At 39.8% G+C, this 13945-nt stretch overlaps 1 protein-coding gene and 1 long non-coding RNA gene across 5 annotated transcripts in view; one reads left to right on the top strand and one right to left on the bottom strand.

Annotated features, from left to right (window-relative positions):
• The window catches only part of KCNQ1 (potassium voltage-gated channel subfamily Q member 1), a 337444-nt gene that overhangs the window by 52323 nt on the left and 271176 nt on the right, over window positions 1-13945 (bottom strand). The window lies entirely within an intron of this gene.
• On the top strand, window positions 4697-13252 carry LOC126651037 (uncharacterized). The gene is made up of 2 exons (XR_007631545.1): window positions 4697-4865; window positions 12022-13252. It is a non-coding gene; the product is annotated as an uncharacterized LOC126651037 (long non-coding RNA).

Below are 13945 nucleotides of genomic sequence, written 5' to 3'. Positions count from 1 at the left end.
CTCTTTTACATTAATGAGGGAATGATGCCCAAGTGGAGTCTGACACTCCGTCATAGGAACATCTGCAGAAGAAGTTTTGAAAAGGTCAAGAAGTTATGATTTGCAATGGAAAAATACTCAACTTCTATCTGAGCTATTCTTAATTGAACTTGACAGAAGACGTGTGCACTGACACTACTCGGATATTCAGAAACTGAAGCTGGATCAGCTTCCTAATGGAACAAGAGAGAAATCTATCAACTGTTAAACAGACGAAACTTTCACTAGAATGGTTGGGGTTTTTTTTTTTAAAAAAAACAACACCCAACTTTATGAGATGAGGAACAAAAGCAATTACAGCACACATTGAACAGAATTCATTCTAAGTACAGCTGCTAATTCTTACTTATTTTGAGGGGAAAAACTACTTGTTTTGAGGGGACAAAAACAAAAATACAAAATAAACAGAGTTTTTAACCTAGTTGTATTATTGTTGCTGCGTATTTGGTTTAAAAAAGTTGTTTGTTTAAACTACATCTAAAAATTAAGTGAAATAGAAATAAAAAAGGCTACTGTGTTAAGAGAGCAGACTTTTTCTCTTACCAGTACAACATCTCTCTGTGTGCTATGGGCTTTGAGCTTCTTCAGGCAGGATAACTGCTTTCTATGCCTTTAAGTAACTCCTAATACAATAGGCTCCTGACACTGACTGGATCCTTGAAAATAGAAAATACACATCCTCTTGCCCTCCCCTGAAAAAAAAACCCAAAAAACCAACCAACCAACCAACCAACCAACCAACCAACCAACCAACCAACAAACCTCATATATCTGAATCTATTTGATTACAAGGATAGACTTCAAAAACATACTCACCCTGCAAAATGGAACCAACTCCTATTCTCATGCCCCTTTCATATACAAACTTGCCTCTAGTTAGCAGCTAACACTACATTCCTTAAATATTTTCCTTTCCTGAAAGAAGACAAATCCAGCATCAACTTTTTCTAGCCCATTCCATGGTGAAGTAGCCTTTCCCAGAGTTTTTAACTCTACCTCAAGCACTATATTCTGTGAACAATCTTGCCCATTACAGAGGAAAACTGCTAGTACTGCTCAGCATGTTGGGATGTATGCAAGGATACAGTTTTAGACAGCTAGCTTTGAAACAGGCAAGCTAGCCCTATTTTTTGAGATGAGAATCATTAGACTCTCTACTCAGATGTGCATGCATAAAATCAGAACTTTTCCCATGGAGGGCAACAGTGAGGGTTGTTACATGGTGAGACACTGGAACAGGTGGTGAGGCCTTGGAACAGGTTGTCTGGAGAAGTTGTGGATGCCCCATCCCTGGAAGTGTTCAAGGCCATGATGGATGGGACTTTTAGCAATCTGGTCTAGTGGAAGGTGTGCCTGCCCATGGCATAGGGGCTGGAACTAGATGATCTTTAAGGTCCCTTCCAACCCAAAGCCATTCTATGATTCCATGTGCTCACTTGGGTGGTGATCAGCAGACCCACTGCAACTCTTTGGGAATATGTCACTGTCTGCCAAGTGCTTTGTAGCACTGGGCCATTGGTGGTAGGTGCTTACACTTGCACAATCTTGTCATAATTTCTTTTGAGAAAGGGGTAGGAGTAAAAGCCTGGTCTACCTGAAGTTAAAGGAATTTTCTTTAATAACTTCATTTAATTACATTTGGATCTCCCAATCACAAAATGGGAGTAACAGAATTCAAAGGGTGGAAGTGTGACTGGCACATTTTGCAAAACAGCACATGGAAATGAGTCCAACTGAAATGCAGAAGTGGTTCCTCAAGCAGCATTTCCTGACATATCTGAGCTCACAGATCACACCTGACCACACCTGATCTTCAGAATATGGGATTGGAAAACAAGAAGTAAGGAACTATGTAATCTATAGTGACGTAAAGAGGAACAAGAATAAAAGCCCTGAGTTTCTCACAGTAGGTGGGAAAGAAGTGAAACAAGTGCTTCCTTTTACCCCTAACTCTACCAGTGCCTTTCTATGTCTTTTCTACATGTAGGAACTACATGTGTAACTGGGAAGTAATAATTTTCTACTGCACGCCTTTTCAGCAGCTGTTAGGACATCTGGATAGAAATCCATCTGGTTCTTAGCACAGCAAACACCACCATAAACTCTCAGAGTCCTCTTGCTTTTGCACAGTTACATGAATATGAAACAACACCAGAGCTCTGAATTAAGTTTTGCTTCCAGGATGGGAGGTGGAGAGCTGTGCAAAGAAGGAAGATTTTTCGACATGGAGCTTCAGTTACTAACAGAAAAAATTCTGAATCCCTTCAGAGTCTCTGGGACAAACTTTGACTTGGCACTCCCTTCACCTCAGGTCCTCTGCAGAGGCAGCAACACCTCCAAAGAACTATAGGGAGTTTGATTTAATCTCATCCCATCCTTTCCTGGGTATTTTTCCATTAGCATTTTGCACAGAGCCCACAGGATTAGGGAAAAGCCAGATCTGAGTCTGTCAAGTTGTGGTTCTGTTTTCAGTGGTTATATATATGTGGTGCTCTGTGTTGAATTAAAACTACAATAAAAGTCCTCTCACTTGTTACTGTATTTATAATACTGAATTAGATGGGAACAGTTACTTGAGAGAAACTAATCCAATGCATATCCAAAACCACATCATGTTTTAATATAGAAGCTATCTACTAACACACTGCATGGTCAAGTGGAGAAATTTCAACCAGATTACTCAAAGACTGGCAGAACTGGCCCTTCTGACTTACCAGCTCCCACACCGCCCAGGACAACAACATAAACTCATAAAAATGCACAGTGTTAAATCTTCTTGGCAGGATGATAGCTTAACATGATTTTGTGCTTCAAAGGACTCGTTTGCTGCTTTCACGTTCATGATGGAAGTCCTGGCACCCGAGAATGAAGTGTTAGGAAGTGGCTGGGCTATGCAAGAGGTACAGATGTGTGTTACTAGAAGGAGGATCCCATTTCAGTTGTGAAAGAGCCATGGCTACAAGATATGCAGAGGAGTTTACTCCTTGAAATGTTTTGGCCCTTCATTTTCTGTATATGTGTAGCCTGGCTTATATAGCTTGGCTGGGGTGCAGAGTCCCACGTAGGTGGTTGCTACAAGGGATGCTTCTAACACATGATCTGTTAATCAACTAACTATTTTAAGGTTAAAAAAAAAAAATTGCTAATTTTTTCCAAGAGCAAAGCAGATTGCCTTGAGTACACACACACTGGATTTGCACTGCACTCACAGAAGTCAGGTATGTGGTGTTAAAAAATTATCCTTCATATTTACATAATATCTATTACAACAGTTTTTGATGTTTCAATTGGTACAAGATCCTCTTTCATCTTTCATCATTCATGAGGAAGTGGAATGGAAAATCTACCTCGACCCTAGAGGCATGGATACATGAATTGCAATCACCAGTGGCTGTTTTCCCAGATGGAGTAGAATGGCTGATCTTACTCCTGATCTTGATGAAGGGGTTCCTGATCTGTATTTACAAGAAGAGATAGTGAATACTATGACTGGAAGTAGAGGGACTCTGCCTCCAGCCAGGGAGTGGAGAGGAACAACTGGATTAGTGGACTGTGTGGATTCAATAACCTGGCATATCAGACTCACAAGGCTCGAGTAGACACTTGTGCAGAGTGTACCCTAATGACATCAAGTTATGCAGGGGCATAACCTATCTGTATTTCTGGAGTGGTGGAGGATCCCAACAGCCAGCTGTATTGAAGGCTGAAGCGGACCTGACTGGGAATGAGTGGCAAAAGCACCCCATTGTGACTGGCCCAATTTGCTCTGTGCATCCTTGTCATAGACTACCTAAGGAGAGGGTTATTTCCAGGACCCAAAAGGCCCATTGGGTAGGTGGGTATATTGCATTCCCTACCACACACCAAGCTCTGGGAAAATTAAATGACACAACAGGCTGTTAAAGGCTACACTGAGAGTAACGGGTGCTGGGATTCAAACACTGGAATACATATTCTGCAAATGCCACCTGGGTAGTCAACACTAGGGGAACTGCCAATTGGGCTGGCCCTGCCCAATCAAAATTATTACATACTAGAGAAAGGGATACAGGCCCCGTACTACACATAAAAAATATTCTGGGGAGGGCAGGAGGGGTTATTCCTGCTTCAGGCAAAGGCAAACCCATCCACGGGATTGCTTTTGCTCAGTGACCTGGATGTACATTGTGGGTAATGTGTGAGGGTGGGGAAGTCTCATATGTACCTCAAGGGGGTTTGATTCTGGGTGAGAACAGCCAATGATTTGAATTGTGTGATGTTAATTCTATACTACTATGCTTGCTAACATGCAATATCAACAGCATTACAGTAATAATTGCCCTGATTAATGAAGAATGAAACTTGATGACACTGGGCAAAGTCCAGCAATGACAGAACCAGACAAGCACAATGGTGATGGAACCAGAGCTGGCTTTGGTGTGCAACAATCCAACACCATCGATCATCTCTCCTGCCCTTTGGACTGCTATTAGGGATGGGTACTGTCTTGGCTTCAGTTGGGATAGAGTTAATTTTCTTCCTAGTAGCAGTCAGAGTGCTGTGTTTTGGATTTAGGACCAGAATAATGTTGACACACTAATGTTTTAGTTGTTGCTAAGCAGTGTTTACAGTAAGTCAAGCGCTTTTCAGCTTCCCACACCACTCCACCAGCCAGTAGGCTGGGAAGCACAAGAAGCTGAGAGAAGACACAGCCAGGACAGCTAACCCAACTGGCTAAAGGGATATTCCATACCACAGAATGTCGTGCCCAGTATATAAACTGGGAGAAGTTGGTTGGGAGGAGCCAATCACTGCTTGGGAACTGGCTGGACAGCAGTCGGCAGGTGGTGAGCAATTGCATTGAGCATCACTTTTTCTGTATATTCTATTATTATTAATTTCCCCTTTCATTCCGACTGCCTCTATCACAATTCAGGAATTTTACTTTTTTTACTCAGTGATCTCCCCCAGCCCACTGGGGGCAGAGGGTGAGGTGTGAGCAAGTGACCGTATGATGCTTAGATACCTGCTGGAATAAACTACAACACTGGCCTATAGAATCTGTGGGAGGGAGGGTCCAGAGTCCCAGATACCTGGTTGCTACAAGGAATGCTTCTAACCCGGGATTTGTTAATCTGGTTTTGAGTTCAGCTATGTTAAACAACTTACTATTTTAAGATACAAAATATTTGCTACGTTTTGTCAAGAGCAACATGGATTGCCTTGTGTATACACATTGGATTTGCACTGTACTCGCAGAAGTCAGGTATGCAATTAAAAAAATTATCTTTTGTACTTGCATAATATCTATTCCAACAGTTTTGTATATTTAAAGGTACAAAATCACCTTATGTTAACAAGCTGTTCACTACAAGCAGTAAAGAACAGAAATAGTAATTGCAATTGGAACTTACAGATGATATGGGAAAAGTCCATAAAGTTTAAAATTGAAACTGAAGCTTTGGTTCAACCAGAACACCGATAAAGACCGAGGGGTGTTTGCATTGGCTACTATGAGTTGAGGATTTCTTGGGACTGCTACACTTGTAAAGTTGGATCAGCACTTCAGTACATTACTAACATAAATATATATATATACACATACACATATATATTCAGTCTAAACAGTAACATCTCCAATCTGAACAAGCCTTTTGGCAGATCAGCACTGGGAGGGTTTTGTTTTTAGAAAGAGGCAATTAAAACTTGGGCTGCCCTGAAGCTCCGACTGAATTAATTTCTCATGTTATGTAGTTTATCAGGATCTTATTCATGGAATAGTTTGCTAAATTAACAGCTCAAACATGGAATAGATTGCATTAGATGTTGCAGGTCAGGGGAAAATTAATTCCAAAGTATTAAATTCCCAAGCCCAAATCCTGCACTTACAATACTGTGGATTTACGCCAGTGTAAATGAGAGAAGAATTTGGCCCCTGACCTTTTCCAAGCAGGTCATTACAGTTGAAACAGTAACTGATCTTAGAAAAACATTTTTGCTGCAAGGTATTTATTTCTGTATAAAGGTTTATGGAACATCATATTCTTTGCCCTTTAAGACTGATACTCACATATGTAAACACCACTGGGCCATAGCTTAATCCAGCCCCTCTAAATCTGGCTAAAACAATGGAAATATCTTCTGAAACCATTGTGGGTTATATCCAATATAGTTAAAAACATCTGACTGTAACCGCAAATATGCTGGTATTTGGTTGTGCTATAAAAACATTTTTATGTCAAATACAACTGGGACTAACACAGTAAACTACAAGTATGGTTAACCCTTGGAATGAACCACATTTAGACACTTGAAGGTTAAGGTAGTCTGCATTGATTACATTTTCTTATGAAGAGCATAAAATGAATATAGGGTATAAACCCTAATTATTAGAATTAATAGAGTAGTTGGTATTTATATAGCACCTTCCACGCTATACTATAAACACAGCAGCAACATGATGAACTTCTGTAGCTACTAGCTATGGACTTGATCATGTCCTGAGTGCTTAAGGAAAAACTGAGCCCAAATGCTGCTTCTTTTAAGGGAATAAACTTGTGCCCCCTTTCCCCTCCACATCTACACCATACTCAAGTGCACACACACAAGGACCATTCCAATGCTCACCAAACCTGGTGTTGCCAGAGGCTTAATTGATGCTTAGAAGAGCACAAACAAGGAGAGAAAGGGAAAGCAGAGTTAGGCAGGGTTGCAAGGGGAGTGTTTAGCTGGCAGAATGGTATTACACAGAAAGGCGGGTAGGACACCAGGGGCTCTTGATAATAGCTACGAAAAAAAAAAAGATTAAAATAAAAGTAATTGAGAAACTCTGTTGAGAAAAATGTTTTGCGAGTAAGAGTTGTTCCAAGACAAGATGGGACAGTACTGAGTACAGAGCAGGGTCTAAGTTTGCTGCCCTGCTGCCCAAGGCTCTGGGCAGCATTGTGCTGGGCACTGGCTCAGCAAAATAATTTTTTGTGATAGTTCAGTCCCTCATCATCTGTTCAATACACAAATAATGGAAATGTGTGTGGTGCATGTGTAAAACGTATTTGTAAAATAATGTATATTTTTAAGTAAAACTGGTATCTGAGAGTTAAACATAGAAATGCACAATGTAAAATAACAAGTTAAGACATTCTCAGGAACCCATGTATCACTAACTAAATGGATTCAAGCACAAATCCTACAGTTCATGAAAATTTTTTTGGACAGAGTTTGCTGACAAGTCTTGCTATGGTGATTAAAGAAGATACAATTCCTAAGTGCCCCAGTGGTGAAGTTGCTGGACTTACAGCAAAGTAGGCAGAAGGGAGCACTGTGCCACTCCAGGGGCATTTGCCTGTCAATGCAGGCATCATGGCTCAAAGCCCTGATTTGTCTGCAGGGGAGATACTCAAACACTTCATAAAGCTGGGCTTCCACCCTTGCATTATGTCACTGCTTTGGAAATCTACATTTGTTCTGTATTATAGTAACAAAATATTTATTTTGTATGAAATGTTTGTTTCATTCTTTGTCCCATTCCCAATTCTTCTCTATACAGCATCTGGGGAGTGAATGGAAGCTTTCATCTACAGGGACTCCTCATCTCTTTCCTGAGTGGTAGCAGTAATTCAGTGCAACCCTTGTATAGGGCAAGAATGTTTCTTTCCATATTCATTGTTGTATGTACTTGCACTGAATTTCATCCGCCAGTCATTCAGTAACATGCACACAACTAATTTTAAATGCCATTAGCTACAATAATCATGGATCACTAGCAAATTCTGTCAGCTCACCGTTGTGCAGATCACTTATGAATACATTGAAGAGCTCAAGCTTCAGGCCAGATCCCTGTGGGAATACACCACTACCTCGCTACCCATTTACTGACAGCCATTGCTTCCCATGTTTCAAATCTGTGGAGAATCCATGAGACCATTCTGAGATGATTTAAGAGTCCTTTAGCAGAGATCTTGTCAAACTCCTCTGGCAACCCATACACAGCATTTCAAATAGGTCACACTTGTCCATGTGAGTGGTGGCTTCTGTACGCCCAATAATTACACGATTCCCTGACCAGGAAGTCATCACAATATTGTTTCCTACTATAGTACAAATGTCAGTTTTACACTTGTAAAATAAATAAACAGGGCTGCTATAGACTTCAGCTGTAGTCATTTTATAGTTATGTGTAGGAACAGTGCAAATAAGATAACCTTCTCCAGCTGCTGGAAAATTCAAACCTGACTAAGTTTCCTTGACCTTCACTACTACGTCATCAGCAACTTATTTCAATTAATTTACAAATATTAGTGCCATCTGTTTTTTTAGGAAGCAGACAGTGTTTTTTATTTATACATTCACTGCAAGCCTCCTTATCCTCACAGTCTAACTACTTCCATAATTTTAGTAAGACCATATATATGTGGCTGAATACACTAAATACTGACAGCAGTTCATCAAAACGGGTACACAAGCAGGTCCCTCACTTAACTGCTATCCCCATCCAGCCACACACTGAGTCTCACTGACCTTTTTATACATGTCTTCCTGTGAAAAATGTGAGCAACACCCAAACCTGGACCTGATCCTATTCCATTCAAGTCAAGGGTAGTTTTTTCAGAAATCCTAAGGAATTATAAATGTAGTACTACAAACATTGTCAGCTGCTCAGCTAAAGCTCTCAGCACCTTCCAGAGTTAAGCCAACATCTTAACAGTCGTGCAATGAACCCAGATGCTAATAATTCAAACTGCCATATCTGGAAAGATTAAAAGGAAACTCTGTTAATTGCCATGTAGCTTAACATTCAGCCTTTTCCTTCCCTAACAACATTATAATCAGATGGTGAGCACTGAGCTCCTTACTTAGATTGATGGTCAATATCCACCACAGCAAGATAAATAACAGCCCTTAATGTACTTCATCACTAAGCATCCTTTTAAAATGAGCTGCCAGCATTGTTAAACTCTTCAACTCTTTGATACCGGATTGGTTGATCCTTATTTTCCAGGTGGATAAAGCTGAACAAGACTCAAACAACAAAGATTCTGTTATCAGTTCACATTTTGGTTTATCAGTAGCTTCAACTGCTTTTTTTTTTAATCAACAATATGAATGTCTGGTTTAATACCCAATACTGAAGAACCAAGGTTATCCTCTACAAAATGAACAACCAAGTTTTAGTAGCTTATCACAATGAGGCATTTGCTTGCTTCATGTTTTGATTTGAGTATTTAAACCTACATTTATATATTTCAGTACAGAAAACCTTTGTGAACTAGGTAAGAAAGCATAACCTGTATTTTACTTTTAGATATCAATGAAATAGAGAAGCAGGATTAATTGCATAACTCCTCTGATCTTCATAATTGAGACCATTCCATTTGCACTGTGTCTCACATGTAACTGATGAAAGAAAATGTGTGGGAGCAAATGTGTGGAAGATGAATTTATTTGATTTTCAGAGCTACAACAGCAGCTGGTCAGCAGCTTCACTGCAGTCCTCCCTAGTCAAAGTAGTTCAGGACCAGTGGGGTTTAGATCTTTTATTGGAAGAGGTTTGGGAGGAAATGCAAATTATTATTCAAAAGCAGTCAGCTGGAGGGCAGGAAAAGTGGGGAGCAGCCATGAACCATTAATATGTACTTGCTAGTCTGATTAGTTTACCAATGAGAAAAGAGTGGAATATGTTGTGTCTTTTACTCTCTGCCTACATATATTTTAATGGAGTATTTGTGTATATGGTATTATACCTATATATGCCTTGTTTGTTTAAAGTAAGGGACAAATTATACCAAAATAAAAATCCTGCCAAGTTCACCCCTTTCCTGCTTCTCATCCTTCTCTCAAATGGATACTGCCAGCACATCAGTGCTGAGCAGTGAACAAAGAAAGCACAAACAACCTTAGTGTAACAGCAGTCAAACACTCACATAGAGGAGTGACCTCCTCCCCCACCCCAATAAATATCCTTCTGGCTCCCATAGAAGAAATTAGGAGGATGAGTTAGCACAGCTGAGCTTATGTATAGGGAGGACAACACCATGTATCTGTAAGAAAGCAAAGAGCACAGTAAATAGCCCTTTCTGCATTCATCTGATTGTCAGATGTCTTAGTTGTATGGGGTTACCTTCAGTTTTTCCCCAGGTAGGGGGTAGGAAGCTCACAGCCTTCTGCTGTACCTGAAGAGAACTTAAGAGCAGACTGCAATTTTCAAAGTTGCAGATAACTTATCCTGTATTATCTGTAGGCTGCTTTCTTGGAGAACATGTACAGAAAATAAACTGCACAGTAGAGGAATACTTTTCATGCCTTCCATAGTGGAGCACACAAAGACTCCAAAGATTTTATTAATTCAGTACATCCACACGCTCAAACCTTTAGGCAGTGGGGAGTAAGCTATTTATCTTTTGGTTTCTTGTAAGGAATTCACACTAGACTTGCTGCTAAATCATTTTCCCTGTACTACTAGTACAGGAAATTAACTATAAATGAACTATGAAAACAAATCATTCTCCTGCAATTTTCCACTGATATTACTTTACAGTTTTAGTACATTTAGGAAAAGCAATATAGATTCAAAAAAAGACTTACAACTTATTTATATACTGATCCTTAAATTATGCCCTTTCCTCTTTTAACAGACCCTATTTATAAGGTATTTCTTGCTTATTCTGCAGTGCTATATTGAAGCTGGAACCATCCTTATGGCTACAGCATCACACATGGTTTCACAGTTAAAACTGAAGATAATTTTACTGTGAGGATACTATTTACTGAAATCTGGGGCGGGGAGATAAAAGTCAGTTTCTTGTATTCTTTACTATAAAGCAAAGAGCTTCTGATGTTTACATAAATGGCAATACTGAGATATTCTGTGTTTTTTCAGTAGTTACTGATTTTTTTTCATAATTTCCTCCCTGCACAAACACTACTGCATTTCTTTGGAAAGATTAAACATCAAAGATTTATGCCTTCATTAAGGTCCATGATTCTCACCCATTTGAAGAAATAAGAGAGGGTGTGCTTTAAATATGGAATATGCAGTTTTCTCTGAAAATGTTTTTTAAGCAACACACAGGGATAATTGTGGAGAAGTTCTACAGTTCTGGGGGGATCTAATCCATACTGTTTGAAACGCCCTCAATAAAGTCTTACACCAACAGACTGTCAAATTATTTAACATAGAAAATCTGATGAGAGATATTTATTGAAATGTAATGTTAACTGAGGGTATATATGCTGCAAGTTGGGGTTTTTTAATACATATTTACAGAACAAAGAAATAATAAATGACAATGCTGTGAGCTGAACAGAAACAGCAAAACATAAACTCTGCTCCACTGTAATGTGGTTATTTTAAGAAATATGGATCATTTTGGTACCTTCACATTAGGGCTGTGCTCTGAAGCATTAAATTCTGGCTGGACTGGGCAGCAAACTGGGTGCCTTTGAGTTGATGGCAAGGGAAGTCTCCTGTGCTGCAAAAAGCAGGCAGTAAACATCTTACTCTCCACACTTTAGAGCAGATGAGCCACATGAAAATGAAGTTCTCCACAACTACAGATTGCAGTCTAGTGACTACAGTCGTGCCCATTCTAAAATGGATGCAGTTTAACATTTAAATAGTTAGGGTCAATTCTACAGTAAGGATTTGAAGTCTTTACAGGTTGAGTGGGAGTAAAATGCGCTCCTGGGTTTTTTTGTAGTAGTACAGCAGTAAGTGTTAGAAGTGGTAGAGAAACCATGTTTTTTTGTCATGGCAAAAATGTAAATCTACAAATTGAAATGTGCAATTCAAAAGCAGTTTTCTGCAAGAAATCCTGAACCGGATATTTTTGTGTGAAATCCCAGCTTTGCTGAACTCAGTGGATAAAAGCTCACTTCCTGCACTAGAGGCACCATTTCACTTTTTGTTGTCATTTCTTTCAAATCAACATTTCCCTACTGAAAATGTTTAAAACAACTTTTTTTTTTCTTTCCTTTTTTTTTTTTTCACCCCCCTCCTATCCCCAGTAGGAACTCCTTTTTTACCAGAAGCATTTTGGTCAGAACTACAAAGGAGCTGCAGACAGAAGCCATGAACAGATGTCCTCTTCAGGACCCTGCTGTGAGTTGGAAGAGGTTACTACTCTCAGCTGCTCAGCACCATTCCCTGCTCTCCTCATTAAGGATCACCCCCACTGATGTGCTCATTGAACAGTTTGTATGAACACTTCCTACATGGCACAGCTTCAGGCTCAGCCCGTTATCATGGTACAGACCAATGATGAGCAAAACAAATGGAGTTGATTTTACTTTTAAAAAATAAGGGAACTCCTACACAAGTTGTTTTGTGAGTAGATGGAGAGGGCAGCAGCCTTTGGCAGGGGAGGTACAGTGAGTAGCTAAAGACTGTAACTTACTCTGGTGAGGTGGCTGGATTTGGAGAAGTCTGTTCATCACTCAGAAACCAGCAGTTCCTCCAGTATGTAATGCATGTAGAGTTACCTGGACATCTGGAGGAATCTGGCTCCAAGACTAAAAGAGCATTTGTCCTCAAAGTGGTAGCACAGACATTGAAAGCTACTAAAGAATTACAGAAAACAGCTACCCAACCTATAGTTTAACAAGCATCAGAAGTAAACTAAATGACAGTGTAACTTCCCTCCAAAAGACATGTTCTTGTAGATTCTTGAACATCAGCATCCTCTGATGACTTTACAACCCCTGGGTGTATTTTGGCCCATGAAATCTGTGGCCATGAAACTCTGTGCTGGAACCCAACTGCCCTCACCAGACAAGTAAACAAGCAATTCTCCATGGCCACGCAATTCTTTCAGGAATTAAGAAACTTTCATAGGGGTTCTCACATCTTCCTAACCACAACAAACAGTTAGTCAAGTTACCTTTGTTAAGCAAACCAATTTTCATTGCTTTCATTCAAACGGCCTTAAAATAGAATTCTTGCCTGCTTTATTTTGTCAGATGCAAAGAAAACTGAGAAACTGTATCCATTGTTCCTTAAAAGAGCTTATTAGTGAAACAAAGACCTTTTTTTTCCAGTGAGTGCTGTTTGTGCAGTTACTTCATGACATTTATTTGGATTCCGTCCCAGGGGAAAAAGGCCAAATTCAGTTTCAGCATTTGCCTACTACAGCATAAACAGTCATTAGTTAACAGATCTTTTTTGGCGGTCTCTATGTAGCCTCCAACATCAAAGCACGTGATATCCATGAAATAATCAAAGCAACATATGTACACTGAAGCTCTGTACGTACAGTATTTTTCAGTAGCCTAGCAATCCTCAGAAATTTGAAGAGGTTCTCCTAGGCCTTGAGCCAAAGCCCTTGGAAGTTGATGCCTTTTTTTTTTTTTTTTTCCTTTCCTTTTCCTTTGACTTCAATAGATGCCAAGTCTGGTTGTCAGATAATCACTGCCATGTTAATGGCAACCTACTTTCCATTTTTGTATTAATTTCCCGCTCAAGGAAGATACAGGGCCAGAAGCACTGGAGAATGAAATAATTTGCCCTGTTTCTACACAGGGCAGAGAATGCCTGGGTAACGGCAGCCAGATTCCCCCTTAAGGCTTCACTGATTCATCCTAACTGTGGCATGGAAGAGTGAGTGGATACTTCCTTTGCCACAGCTTTTTTTTTTCTTTTTTTTTTTCTTTTTTTTTTTTTTTTATGAAGGACAGCATTAGCAGTACAAAACCTACAAAAATCATGGCGTTTTTTGTGTTGTGTCCACTGGAACTGGGAACAAGGCCAACCTTTATTCTCCTCTAATGCCAAGCTGCTGGCAGTCATTTCTCCTCGAGGTGTAAGTTCTTAGGGAAATGCTGTTTATCTAATACCCGACTTTCCCTCCCATTTTTTTACATGCTGCCATAGTACTGGCACTGCCTGTACTTTCAGGTCTTGTGGAACATCACAGCTCTTCTCCAAGTCCTTCAA

Source organism: Myiozetetes cayanensis, unplaced genomic scaffold (assembly GCF_022539395.1).
Source record: "Myiozetetes cayanensis isolate MyiCay16 unplaced genomic scaffold, myiCay2020 scf6-25, whole genome shotgun sequence".
Classification (NCBI taxonomy): Eukaryota; Metazoa; Chordata; class Aves; order Passeriformes; family Tyrannidae; genus Myiozetetes; species Myiozetetes cayanensis.
Note: the sequence above shows the minus strand (reverse complement) of the source record. Positions and strands in the feature narration are given on the sequence as shown.